General features: G+C 43.4%; 1 long non-coding RNA gene across 1 annotated transcript; it reads left to right on the top strand.

The window, feature by feature from the left end:
• The first annotated feature begins 7,448 nt into the window (after positions 1-7,448).
• LOC138120925 (uncharacterized) lies at positions 7,449-11,260 on the top strand. Its single transcript, XR_011155991.1, has 3 exons — positions 7,449-7,514; positions 9,285-9,377; positions 11,130-11,260. It is a non-coding gene; the product is annotated as an uncharacterized lncRNA (long non-coding RNA).
• Positions 11,261-11,940: the final 680 nt, after the last annotated feature.

Raw genomic sequence — 11,940 nt, 5'->3', positions numbered from 1 at the left:
CAAGTGCAATTCACCCTGGAGTTGGCTGGTCCATTTTTCTCTCCCTCAGCCTGGCATTCCTGGTGCTGGGCTGGCATTTGCCTGGCAGGTTGAGGTCACCCTGAGGACTGCTTTAATTGGCATCTCTGCTCCAGTGGCCCTAATGGGCTGTTTCCCAGGCACAGAACTGCCCTGCCTTAAGAATGCTTTGGCTGCACAGCCTCAGCCCTGGGTCCAACCCTGCCCTGGATGCTCCTGTTCGGGTGGCTCGGACCTGGGAGCCCTCATGCCCTGAGCAGAGCAGGGAGCTCCTCCCAGTGCCCCCAGACAGGGAAAGAGGGGGATATTTCTCCTGCCAAGCAATCAATTTGTTGCTGGTGAAATGGGAACTGTGAGCAAGATTTTGAGGGTAGATTATTTTTCCCTGCTGCTTACAATAATGTTACTGTAAGATTTTCAGCAACTGTGTCAAGGACTCAGCCAAGATCCTGAGAACAATGGCCAGGCTGCCCTTCCTTTCATGGCTGCTGGAATTCTGCTGCATTTCTCCACAAAAGTCCATTTTTCTTTCCATTCTGGAAATAAAGTGTATTGTTGCACTATTGTTGGAAAAACTGGCAGCAAATCCTCCTGGGCAAGGAATGTGGTTACCCACTATTGCGTGAGGCTAACAGGAGGAGAGATGACATTTTATGGGGTTTTACTCAGAAAACTTTTCATGAAAATATTATTACTATTTTATGGGATTTCTCAACAGAATTTTCATGGCCAGCATTTTGATCACTTTCTGTTATGTTTTCAGCCTCACTAATACTCTTTTCAGTCACATTCCAAAGCACAGCATCCACAAATATTCCCAAATAGATCCTAAATTGCCCAGGAAGGAAACAATTTTTCTTTCTGAAATTAGAGAAAAATATGATTCTGAAATGTCAAATTTTAGCAATCCCAACTGCTGCAGCAATTGGTTTGGATAAGTGAAAACAGTTCAGTTTGACTTTTAAAAATATTACTATCATTAGTTCTCATATCAAGATGAAAAGCCATATTGAAACTACTGTAATTCTTTCATTATGAAAAAGAGTGGCTACAGTCAAAGAAGAAGAAAAGGCAGCAAAAATCTTAAGCATCGTGTAATCCACCATGATTTTGTTCAATATTATGTAAGCAATTGCAATTTTTGGTGGGTGAAATGGTGCCTGATGACATCCCCATCCCCTGCACAAACCCAGACCCCTCTGAGCTAAGTCACTTTCTTGCACCAGTTTCTGTAAAACCAACCTCCCCCAGAACTTATTCCAAATACTGCAAATCAAATTTTTATGCCTGCAATGCTCGAGCTCCTTTTTACAGTACATACATATTTCAGACTTACCACTTAATACAATTATAGTTCATTTAGCCAGCAATTACAGTAATAGGAAGACTGGCAACCACTGTCATTCAGACTGGAAAATCGATGTTGCACAGAGGTACTTTTATTCATTCTATGGAGTGCCTCCTTCATTAGATGCACGAACTCTGGAATCACAGGGAAACTTTCAGATCCCTCTAGTTTTTATTATTTTTTTTAAACTTATCCATATACTATTGGGTTTCTAGACTGAAATATAGTGAATGACATCCTGAGGCCCTCTACTACCTGATTTATTCTATGATTCTGTGAATTATTGGTCCTGTTCTTTCAGCAGATCCATTTTCTGTTGCATTTCACCTGACAGAGGACCTTTGACAATCCATTTCTTAGCAGAGGCTCAAATTATGATTGTCCATGGGCAGTGAAACAGATTCTTTGGAGTTTTTCTTAAACCTTTAGTACAATGTTTGCTTTTAGTCCAGATTCCATAAACTCATGTCCAGGAAGGCATTTAAATAGGTGTTTCAGTTAATCCTTAATTTAACAGAGTTCTGAAGAATCCACGTAAACATATGGCTACAGTTAAGCATATGTGCACTAGACAGGAATGAAGTGCTGAATTACAGATGTAGTGCTTCCAAGAGAAAGCTAAGACTATAACCATGTGTCCTGAGTTTTAAAACCTCTCTCAGTCACTTAACCATGCTGCAGCAAACCTACTTTGGACTGATGGTTTAAATAGCTGTTATATTTGCATTTCATTATGTGAAAAATTAGGACTTGCAGAGGACAAAAAGGATCTGTAATTTTACCTGGAATGCTCAGTCCCAAAAACGGTGGCTAGCAATGGGAGGCTGCCTTCATTGTTCGAAAAGGAAAATCTTTAAATCACTGCCATTACTGCAAGGAGTTGTTTCAGCAAGGAAAATAATGATATTTTTGCAGGTTGCCAAACTTTTGCTGTAGAAAACCTCTTGGCAGCAGATCCACTTGATTGGATGAGCATTACTGAATTTCCTCGTTGATCTGTTTGTCCCTGCATGGTGCCATCTTTTGACGGTGTTACATTATAGCCCCTTGTACTTATGATAAATTATTTTAATCCATCACCAGAGCACACTCTTGCTCTGATGATGGATTAGTGCTATGCATCATCAGGGCGAGGAGCATTGATAATGCACCATACAAACCCCCACTGACAGTGGAAAAATCTGCCAAAAGAATTAGTTTGCACTGCACCAAACTAAGACCAGAGATGAAGACACCATTACATCCCACAGTGAAAATTCCATAACTGGGATAAAGATTCCCAAAGGTCTAGGAGTGCTATGTGGGTTCAGTGTCCCTAAATGGTGCCAGAGCAACTCATTCTGATGCACAGAGTATGGGGAGACCTGAATTCTTTTAGGGATATACAGGAAGCTTATAGAAACATAGAAACTCAGGATGTTTTGGGTTGGAAGGGACCTTAAAGATTATCTATTTCCAACTAGATGCCATGGGCAGGGACACCTTCCACTATCCCAGGTTGCTCCAAGTCCCATCCAACCTGGCCTTGGACATTTCCAGGGATCAGGGGCAGCCACAGCTACTCTGGGCACCCTGTGCCAGGGCCTTCCTGTCCTCACAGAGAAGAATTTCTTCCTCATATCTGATCTGACCCTACTCTCTTTTAGTTGAAAGCTTGTTCTACTTCTACATGCCCTTATCCAAAATCCTTCCCTCCTTCTCTTGGAGACCCTTTAGGTACTGGGAGGTGCTATAAAGCCTCCCCAGAGCCTTTTCTTCTCCAGGCTGAATCTCCCCAGCTGTCTCAGCCTTTCCTTATAGGAGAGGTGCTCCAGACCATGGACCATCTTCATGGCTTCCTCTGGACTTGTTTCAACACCCTGCTTACATCCAGGGCTCCAGACAGCCTGAAACTCTGCTGCCTGCCTCACAGGTAGGTGCAAATCCTTGGTGCAGATAGCCCCCATTGAGCTCCTTACTTGTAAAGCCATACCTTGTGTAAGGGCTGTGATGATAAACATCAAGAAGACATTGAACATTAAAGAAAACACACAAGAAATTGAGCAGACTATCACTCACCTTCAGGTAAATCCATAATACAGAACATTAAACAATATTGGCATCATCAGAGGCTGGGCTCAACTCATCCTGTAATTTCAGCAATAAAAGTGAGTGAGCCTATTGGCACCTGGGTTCTCCAGGGACTGCTCTGCACAGCACATCCAAAAGTGTCTGTAAGTGCCTGAAGATTGTTCTCAAACAGAGAATTTTCCACACTTTTAAAGTCAAACCACAGAACCCAAGAACGGGAGTTGAATTTGTGACCCCTGTACATGAGGCTGGTACTTTTGGATCCAGCCATCTGCTTGTCTCTGTCTAAACTGTCACATTTGCTCTCCATTCCAGCTCAGCTATGTCAGCATTTTGCCTACCCAGTTTTTCTAAGGGAGGTGGAAGAAACTCTATAAACAAGCAGTGATGGAGAAATCCGCTACGATTTGCCAGATTTGGGAATGGGATTAGTGTTTTAGAAGGAGTTTTGGCAGGGAAAGGCATGTCCTGATGAACAGGACTACTAAACAAGTAGTTCTGCATTAAAGCTAATGATTTGCTGTGGTTTTGGAGGAAGAAAGGCTTTCTTCTCATTAACTAACTGTGGCACATGGGTTAGCCAGCCCATGGAGGTTACTGAAGCAGGGAAGTGTGAGAAGAGCAGCTGTTGGTGTAAAACCCCTGTTCCCAAGCTGCTTGTCTCAAGCAGATATTGAGGATTTGGGACCACTGATGACATTGAGACATTGTCATCAGCTTTGCTGAGCATTTCCTCAACTTACTGAATCAGCACTGTGTGTTCATCCCATGTCACTTTTGGGTTGTGCGGAGAATGATCCCAGGCAAGTACCAGGATTGCAATCAATTATTCATGTAGTGCACTAATGGATAGTTGGTATAGGAACTAAACTTCCTGAAGTATATAATAATAACTATTATATTTTAGTGCATCCTTTGTAGAACAAGTCTGAGCACATCTCCTGTCTGGCATTTCATCTGTAGTTAGTTCCTCACTGCTGCCTTTGACCTGACACCTGGAGAGGATCCAGAGGGAGATTTGACCACGAAGGGGAGTATGACATGGAATCTTCTTGACTTCTGATTGAAACCCCTGTGCCAGCCATCCCGGGAGTATGCCCCAATGGCTGTGATTTATTGCTGTGTTATCATGCCTGTCTGCCTCATTACAGACTATGAATTTTATCAGGCAGCTTGTCCTCCAGTGTCTGGTAACCAATTACTGTGGTCTGCAAAGAAGCCTGAGGTACTTTGCCAAACACTACTAATAAACTGGGAAAGAGCCTGAGCACAGCTTCAGGTTGCCTTAAGGAAATTCCAGGGAGCACTTTCCACTTTATTGTCTAGTTCACAGTATGAACTGGGAATTATCTCAAGGAGTCATTCTTCACACAGAACTAAACTCCCCTTTAAAGACCGTGCCACACTGGATTACTGCACATGGACTTGCCTGCCTCCAAAGACTGCTGAACTCAGTAGGAGTCTTTCAAATGACAACAGTGAGAGCAGGACTCAGCCCACAGTCTGAACCAGACAGTTCAGAAGAAAATGAAAAAAAAAAAAATAATAATACTTTATTCCTTTTTCTGATACTGTAGCTAAAGCTGGAAGGAAAAATCATAATGGTCAAGTGCCTGCACTACAAGGGCAACATGAACCTGTTGCTTCACACTTGTGAAAAAAATTAAATCTTAATGGATAAAATAATTAATAGTGCTTTTTGCAAGTCCTCTGCAAGAAAGTGAATGTCACATGAATCCCTAACATGTGCTTTGCTATACATATTTTAATATTTTCTTTTGAGGCTGGATTGCCCTTCCAAGGAGGAATGTGCTGACATCCATCCTGCAGAAGTGACCACCAGCCACCCTCCCATGGACACAAAAATTCTCTTAGTCCTGCTTATTTCTCCAGCACTCTAAAGGGTTTCACCTGTGGTCTGGCTGCTTCAAATGGCTTTGGTGTAAAAGGTGAGCAGATTGGGAGCCCTGCTCTCTGAGAGGGCTGCTGGGAGCTGCAGACTGCCCTGCTCACATCCCCATGGATACACACACACACACACACACACACACACACACACACACACACACACACACACACACAGAGTTTCTCTCTCTCTCTAATTTTTACTGCAGGGCAGTTTTCTAAAAAGTTTTTTTCTTGGTTGTAAAAGATCAATTCCATAAAGGAATGGCTTAGTGCTACAATGACATGATTTGTGGCTTCCAGGCTCCAAAGCTGTAATTTATTCAGACAATTAGCAGCAGCCCTGTATTCTTGACAAATTCTTCACTTGTGTGCAGCTACTACACAACAAGGTGCTTTTAAGAACTGTGCCTTATGGATTAAAAGACTCCCCCCTCCTTTTTCCTCCTTATTTGACAAGTTCTTTTCACAGTCAATGGAAATTAATACAGCAGGTTAGAGAGGTGATATACAATAATCCAGCCAGCCAAGAAAGCATTGTCCAAAAAGAGCAAGTAGAGAGCCTACAGGAATGTTCAATACACAAAAGGGAACGCTCCAGCATTTGCCTTTTGGTGAAGTTATTTCACTCTGTCTCACGTAATCCTCCAGAGTTACTGTACCAGATGTCACCGTGCTGCTGTTAATAAGTGTAAATGGCATTTAAGTGTGGGTTAGCTGTCCAAAATCACACAGCTGAACGTCTGCCCCAGCACTCAGGTGGCTTTACCTGGCCCATAAAGCAGCCAGAGCATCAGCTGGCTGAGCTCAACGTGCCTGAGCAGAGCCCCCCACACTGCGATGCTGAGACTCACAGAGGGGCAGTATAAATCCATCCAGAGCCTTTCTCACACGCAAGCCTGAAGTCAAACCAGAGTTATAAAATCCAGCCCCAGCTCTAAATCCTGCCCTCCTCCAGCACTGCTGAAGGCCAGCCTGGCTGGATGAAGGGGTTGGGTCAAGGTCCAAATCCTGTTCAAGCTGGGACCTTGTCTTTCAAGAGCAACAACCCTGCTGGAACCAGGGCTGTACTTCCAGGCACAGTGTGCACTATATTTTTTCTGAGGGTCTGTTAAAGCTACCACATTACTGGCAGGATGAGCAGCCTCTCCTCCAGCTCATTCTGACACCAACCTCCTTCAGCAAAATGAGGACAAAACCAATCAGATCATGGTGGACTTGGGCAGAAACTCTTTCTGTTCATTGCAGGGGAAAATCCTGAGCTGATACTTGGACTAGTTTTTGGGGTGATATTCTCTCGCTCATCTCACTCCAAAAAAGTTAGATGTGCAGTGAGACCTCTGCAGAGGGCTCTTCCCAGCCTGCCTTGTGCTGTGGCACAGATGGGAAATGACATTAATGATCTATACTACCAATTTCACATTATGCTATATAAATGCCAACAACTTGTTAAAAAATGAGGCTTTGGCCAGACTGAAATTTGTTAGCATGAAATTTTGAGCAAAGTGCAAGATGATAACAGATTTTTTTCACTGACTGTGGGCAGAGAAAAGGAGGTTTAACAGGCCAAATATTCATAATAACTGATTCATCTGGAGCTCAGTTGCTGGTGTGAATGGGTACCTTAGAAATATTTGGAAGGTTACAGAGATGTCCATAAAATCTGTAAGACTTGGCCCACTCTTGCTTTTTCTGTGAGTTACAGAGCATTCAGCTCAGTAACAGCAGAGCTTCACTCCACAGCACAGGAAAATTCAAAGTATTTGGCCTCATGTGGCAACACAAAGTGTTTGTTCAGCGGAACTAACTTAGGCAAATTCCTCTTAATTAATAAACAGATGTATTTTCTTTCAACAAAAGAGAGATTCTATTGAAATATAATGAAGATCTTTTTAAAGATCTTGTCTTGTTTAGGAACGGATTTTTTTTTCACTACACTAAAAGGAAAAAGATACAATAGAACAATGATTGAGTCAATAGATCTGTTAATTGCAAATAATTTGTAGTAGTGAGTCAAGATACATTTTGGAAGATTGCATCAGTAAGTTGAAAGAATGAATGGTAAAAAGAGACACCTGTGGAAAGAACAGCTCATTGATGCAGTAGGCTCTGGTGCTTGTCCTGCCTTTACCACCTCCCAGGGATGTGTGCTGTCCCTGGACCTGGACCTTGTGTAAGTGGCTGTAGTTACACTGATTTTAGGGGAGTTGTGCTGATTGATGCCTGCTGGTGATACAACACCTCGGTGTGTAACCCTCAGATGTTAACGAGGCTCACAAAGGAAAAACAAGCCATTTTCCTTGCAAAGTTAATTTGTAAAGCCACCAGGATACAGGATTTCAAAGTGTTTGTTATTTGTTTAGGAGCCCACCTAAATTGGCTTCCCTTTTCTTTTCTCTTTTATTTTCTTAAAGAACAAGTTTCCTCTCTCCTGTTTCATTGTCTCCTGTCTTAGCTACCACCTTATTTCGGGTTAATTTCCCTAAACAGAGACATAAATACCATATCAGATTTTCCCTTTCTTGGCTGTGAGTCAGGCCTGCTGTGCTGTGAGTGCTTGCTGGAGTTGCAGAACCTGTCTCTGCAACAGCAGCTGCACTTTGCATTTAGAAAAGGAGGCAGGAAAGACATACCTTTTTTTTAAATTTTTTTCCCCTCCAACCCTTCATTAATCTTATAGCTTAATCGGGAGAAAAAAATTAAAAAAAGGTAAAACAAATTAAGAAACCAACCAAAGGGAAGGGAGGGATGGGATGAGCACTTCTCATTTCTTCTAGCTTACAACATGTCTTTATTCTCTCCAGTGAAAAAGCCACCAAAGAGCAGGAATGTATGTTAGAGAGAAAAATCTTAAAAGACTGCTGTGACAGAAGTCTATAGAAGATCTATCCATTATCAGCCCAGATTTCTGGTGGGACTACCAAGGAGTGGAGTACAGGGTTTTTTTTCTTTTCAGGCACTGGCAGGACCCTCTGGGCAGCATTTGCCAGGAAATAGGGAAAGGGGATCTTATTCAGGAATATTTTTGGCATGCATTACTAAAGCAGAGAACATTTCATCCGCCTCTGCTTTCCCCCAAAAAGGCAGTAGAGCCCCTACAGTGAGGACTGTTTATTTTCTGCTCAGTTGGAAAGCAAAGGTCCCATTACCATTACAGGGAGTTACAAGTATTCATCAAAGAAAGAAATGACCCATAAAGGCAGTTAAGTTAGTTTTATTCCTGCTGCATAAGTCAAGCTCTTTTCTATATATAAAATGATGGGGTTAGAAAAGGATATTCATCAGGCAGTCCACTGATTTGATTGGCTGCACTTCCCCTAGTAGTTTATAATTTGCAGTTATAAATAAAGATGTTTTTAATAATCAATTGGTATTTAAATAACATACAATAACTGTCTTATTAAATCCCACTTTTTAGAATGAATAAGCAGTTAGACATTAAAGACATGGGTACCAAACAGCCACAGGATTTCAGACCATTTTCTTTTTTATATACAAGCCATAAATATCACTATGGAATTAGCTGGTTAGCCAAGGCCCTGGATGAAGCCAGCAGATGACCCAGCTCTCTGATGCTGCCTTTAAGTGATCATATACTTTTCTGGTACGATAACTTTTTAAACAATAACCACACGTTATTTTCTTTGGCCACCTCTTACAGTTTGAAAAGGGCGGCCTCAGACTCCAGAGCTGAGGTAAAGTAATATATCCTCAAACCAGAGCCCCAAAAGCATCTAATAGCAGGTTTGAGATGCTTGGTCTCAGCTGGGTCTGCACTATTTCCAGCAGTGAAGTTCATGCATTGCCTCAGGAGGGGGAAAAACTTTTCTTAATCACTAAAAGAAGTCCTACATACACAAAAGTGGTTGGCTTTGTCTTTCTTTGATGAGGACACACATAAATACAATCACAATCTTTTCCCTTGATGTTGCTTTTATTTTAGATTTCAGAAGGAACTATTGTGTGCTGACTGGTGTCAAGTCCTGCTGTTCCGTCGAGGATTTGTCTGAAATGGGAATGCAGAGCCAGGAGCAGGGTAAAGCAAACCTACCCTGGTTTGGTATGGGGGCACCTGGCCCTGGGTCAGCTGCAGCACCTGAGTCCATCAGCGCTGGCTTTCTCTGAGGAAGGGAGGTCCCCCACAGGGCTTTATCCCTGAAATACCACCTTTTTCCCTGGATCCCTGCTGGAGACAGACACCATCCTGCACAGGATATCCCTCAGGAAGCAGCTGCCACCATCGTGGTGGTGAAGTAATTTCTGTGTTTCAGGCTGTCTCAGCCACCCCAACTCCCAAACATCATCATCTACCTCCAGCCCCTCAAATCCCTTCATGTGCCACAGGAATAGGCTGAGGTGGGGTCTTGGCATGGGCTCTGCAGGTGCAAACTGGGGGAGAAATCCAGCATGTCTGAGAGGAATCTTTGTAGTTTGACCTCTTCTTGGTCAGAGAAAAGCACAGTCAGTGTTGTGAATTGGAACAGTACCCTACTCCCATTCCCAAACTTCATTCTCTCTCCCTACATTCAGCAGAGGATGGTGCAGGTCTTTCAGGGCAGGCAGATGCCAGCACCTAAAAACCCCTGTTTCAAGGTGCACCTGAATCTGGTTGGGAAGAGATGCACTTTTTGGTGGTTGTGAAGGGGCAGGTGTGAATACAATGGCAGTGGGTCCTGGGGGCAGATGTCCATGCAGGACAGGCCATCCCACGAGTGCTCCTGGCCCTAACCTGCAGTCAGTCCCTCACATCTCCTGCTTCAAGCAGCTCACCTGGCCCTTGCCCTCTTCTTCTTTCCTTTTTTGTTTTGTTTTATTTTGTTTTGGTGGTTTTTCTTTTCCTTTTAAGCCCCTGCCTGAGCTGAGATTAACTCCCTGGCACAGAGCCCTTCTGGAATTTATCATCACTTCACCATACAGTCAACCAAGGCTCTGGGGCTGTACCACTGGTGGTTCCATGCTGGACCATGCTCTGCCAGCTCTCACATCACCTGAGTCCCCAACAGCCTGGCCCAGCAAACCTGCACGGCTCCCAGCCACCTCATCCTCCCTCCAGAAGACACAACCAGATCACAGATAAAGTTTACCAGCATTCTTGCTCCAATAACTTTTCCCATCACACTTTTTTTCCCCAGTTATTATTTTTTCAGCCCCCTCCCATCCCCTTCCCCCCCTCCTTATTTTATTTTAGGCGCCTCTGAGAGTTCAACTGTCGCCTGAGGCTTCAAACTAATTTTCTCTTCAGAAATGATTGCAGAAAGCCGCATGCATAATAAATCCCGTTATTGCTCTTGTTATTAAAATAGGTTGTTAGGGATGTGGACTTGGAGGCCTTTTTGTCTGATGACAGCAGTTCTTCTTAGCTCGGTGCTTATGGCTTATTGACTAAGGCTGCCAGGTTCAAAAAAAAAAAAGAATAAGAAACGAAAATCAAAAAGAGAAGAAGCTGCAGCTGCTGTTTAATAGTGAGAAAGTTGGGATGATTTGAGGCAGTTCTTTTAATCATGTCCATGGGCCCTGTTTGAAAGACAGGGAACTTCCAGCAGCTCCGAGGCTGTACCGAGGGCCCACAGACAGTGTCTGTGGTGAGCTGTTTTCTGGAGCAATGATTAATTAATATTTCTTTGACATGATTTTTTGGAATGATTAATTAATATCCTGTGACAGCCAGGACTGCAAACCCTCACCATGCTGGCCCAGTGAGAACCAGAGCCTCTGATGAAGAATCTGAAGGGATGAACAGGCTGAGGGACTGCAAGGGAAAATGAATAAGACTGTTCTCCTTTTTCAGGTGAGGAGCTGACATGCAAGGCAGCAAAGTGACATGATCAAGGGCACCCAAAGTATCAGGACTACTAATTGAAGAAACCCTTGTAAGTTCCTGCATGGCATGTTGACCATCAGCTTCCTCACCTTGTTCCAACAAACAACACATTTATCCAGCAACCTGGAAGCTTTAGCAAACCAGACCAGAGCCCCTTTAAAAAGAAAACGCCTGTGAAAACATATTCTTAAAACAATAAAAGGTTTTCAAGCAGGTTTGATAAAGGAAAGTACACTGCCCAATCATTAAATGGAAACATTTTCTGGTCACCACATGAAAATATGCTTCATAAATCACTGTTGCCCTGTGAAACAAAAATCTAATCATAGATGAGGCCGTGCACTTAGCAAGTTTCTTATGCATGGAAACTATGAAGCAGAGTGTGTTCCTACCCAGGGAAACCAAACATGTCACATCCCTAGGGGAGCCTGTGCCCGGATTGGCAGGAGTCTCACAGGGAAACTTTTTGCTGGAGGCACAGGGGATGCACACACTGCCTGCACAGGAGCACAGCATTTCCAATGTACTTCCAGTGCAGACCTGGAAAGCAAAGTGCACTGCTCTGAGACCTGAAGAACAGTGCATTGCTCTGGGCTGTCTCCTCTGCAGGAGCCACTGGCATGGGGTGAACAGAGGGGACATATCCCACAGACAGTTTGGTGTCTGCCTGGCCTTCGCTCCCAAAAGGAGGACACTGCTTCACTGTCAGTGCTGACTCTGACATCTCCCCTTTAATGTATGTATAGATGATGTTATGCACAGTTTGACAATTAATTAT

The sequence above is a fragment of the Aphelocoma coerulescens genome, chromosome 20 (assembly GCF_041296385.1).
Source record: "Aphelocoma coerulescens isolate FSJ_1873_10779 chromosome 20, UR_Acoe_1.0, whole genome shotgun sequence".
Classification (NCBI taxonomy): Eukaryota; Metazoa; Chordata; class Aves; order Passeriformes; family Corvidae; genus Aphelocoma; species Aphelocoma coerulescens.
The sequence above is the reverse complement of the archived record's forward strand: the minus strand, read 5'-3'. Positions and strand labels throughout refer to the sequence as shown.